The sequence below is a fragment of the Dermacentor andersoni genome, chromosome 10, assembly GCF_023375885.2.
Source record: "Dermacentor andersoni chromosome 10, qqDerAnde1_hic_scaffold, whole genome shotgun sequence".
Classification (NCBI taxonomy): domain Eukaryota; kingdom Metazoa; phylum Arthropoda; class Arachnida; order Ixodida; family Ixodidae; genus Dermacentor; species Dermacentor andersoni.
Window position 1 is genome coordinate 130946575 of NC_092823.1, and position 2726 is coordinate 130949300.

Genomic DNA, 2726 nt, shown 5'->3' on the forward strand with positions numbered 1-2726 from the left:
AAGCGTCAACTACTACTCCGAAGAGAAAAGAAACTGACCACTGCAACAATGACTTGCACTTTATTATGTTTTTTTGGGCGTGTTGGATTTGGTACCGCTCTCATACTTCCAGATTTTTATTTCGAACCAGCTGTTTCAAATATCGCGGCTTACTTTCAATCCTTAGCGATGGACCAATGGCGACAGGCCGCTTTACGGGCAGTTGTTAGAGAGAACCCTGAAAACTTTGTACGCGCAGCGTGCAAGCGCTACACTTGGGAGTAATATGGGAACGCCCTGTAGCTCAAGGCCACCTTGCTTCCTCTTGGCATATGCGGCAGCTGTCTGCAAACACTTAACCCGCATGAACCGCGTGAACTTCTGAGTGGCATTTAGAATGTCCATCGAAGAGGCGTTTCGAGATGCGGTGGCTGTCTTTACTGCGGACACGAAGAGCCGTCGCCTAAATACGAACCACGGTCATAGAGCTGAATGTGCCCGCCTAAGGCATTTTGAGAATAGCAGCGCTCCTTAAAGTGCGCTGTTTGTCTGTGGCCTACAGAAGACTTTGCCTTGTTCCGCTGCGCTACAGTAGACCCACAATAAATGATGCAAGATGTAAACGTGGAAAATGTAAGCCTAACACTTTAAAGAATAATACGTAGAAAATTAAAGTATGCTAATAAACAGCCCGTTAACAAAAACAAGCGTTCGCGACCTGTAGCCGGCCTCTTGGAGCAGTGAGGGGTATGTTTACTTAAGCTAAAATCTCATCGATGACCTTTGCGATTGAATGACTCTGCGAGTGAAATCTTCCGGCAGATAAATGGTTCGAGTGCATGTGGCAGGCAGTTAAGGGCAACAGTGAAAGGCAATGAACGAAAGCACTCTCCTAGGTAAGTGAAACCTGTATGGAATGGTGGAGTATGGTCTGCCATTAAGCTCCGTTGTTGCCTACGGACTGCTCATTCTAGAGCATGATACCGCTAAAAATCCGCAATTCTTAAGCGTTAGCCGGGTGTTTCAATGTTTTGGGGGGATACTGCTATTGAAGGAACCTGTCAATAGCTTTGTTTGCTTACTTTTCCCGGTTTTCACCGTCATTATGGCCTCGGAAGCGGGTAGTGCCAATTGGGGAGGAGAAGGAGATGCGAGAGTGCAGAAAGCAGAGCCAGGCCTGTGCAGGAGAGTATCGTGCCAGAACTGCTTGATGAGCTCGCTGACGGGGCCAGTGAAAAGTCTCCGTCAGTGGTGCTCTTCCATACACGGCGCAATGACATTACGTGAACTGTGGCATGAGCACCACCGCTGCTCGGTCACAATGAAAACTGGCTCAGATTTTTTCGCTGGCTATGGCCGGGAAACAAAAGCACGACTTAGCGGTGAGCCGCAGCATACCACAGCCACTGAGGCAGATAGGAAGGCTTGGTCGAGGCATTTTGTACGTCTTATTTGGCATACATATTGGTCCAGTATAATATACGGCTTCTTCAACGCAGAAGTATGTTTTAGCGTTGCCTTGATCGCTGAGTGTCTCATTCAGCACGAGGGCAACTTACCAAAGCGGAAAATCAGAACCCTGGACAAGCGCCTGCTGACAAGAACGAAGCGCCGCGCCGCAAGCTCGGCACACATCGGCACCTCGTCGAAAGCGCAGGTTCCCCGCATTCCCTAAAGTCAACCACGCGTACTGGTTGGTTTCAGTGAACGGTGCACCATCGTGCAACCGGTGGCGAGTGTGGCGGTGGAGATTAGCTCCGTGGTCTCCGGTCTATGGCGCCAATCTTAAGTGTGCATGCTAGAATGAACTATATACTGCCGTTGTGAAAGCTCGGTTGAACGCGAATAGTGTGATAAAAAAGAAGAAGAGCAGGCAGAGGTGTAATCAGAAAGACATCTGGTTGCCTACCCTACGCTGGCAGAGGGGAGCTGGCAAGTAAAAGAAGAGCGAGAGCAAGGGAAGTTGAGTTCAATATGTGAACGCGCGCGGAGATCACATGCATAGTCAATGGGACTCAGCCAGGCCAGTCGTTTTCAAAAAGCACAAAAGTTATTTGGCTGTCTTCTGGACCTACTATCCGTGGCGAATGCGTTCCAGTAGCGCCTGCATGGACAGTGGGTGATCAGCTCCTCACCGCAATGCATTGTACATTTGTTGTTTTCGTACATCATATCGAGCAGTAGCAAAATAAAGGGTCCATATGTTATGTAAATCTGGGGTATTACGTGCCAAAACCTCGATTTTATCGTGAGGCACGCCGAAGTGGCGCACTCCGGATTAATTTGGCTACCAGGGGATCTTTAAAGTGCCCCCAATGCACGGGACCGCGGGTGTTTTTGCATTTCGCCCCCATCGAAATGCAGCTGCTGCGGCCGGGATTTTAGGTCGATGTGACATGCGCTGCATCCTAAAATATCGTAGCATGAATGTAATGGACCTCGTGCCTCGAGAAAGTAGCGATAACAGTGTAAATCATGACGTCATTTACCGTATAAACCGGTGCAAAGGTTTGCCCAGAATGTAGTTCTACGCCTGTTTTTTGCTTGGCCAGACGATGATTCACAATGTGCTAAAGACGGTCATATAAAGCAAGGAATGACGTAAGCTATCTTTATATTTCAGGAACAAATCTTGACTTATATTATGGTTCATACTGTATTGTACACGTAAGACTGCCTTTACTGCCTAGAAGCAACCAACTTTTTCAACATATCGCAAAGAGAACACAGACGATGAAAGAGCCCAC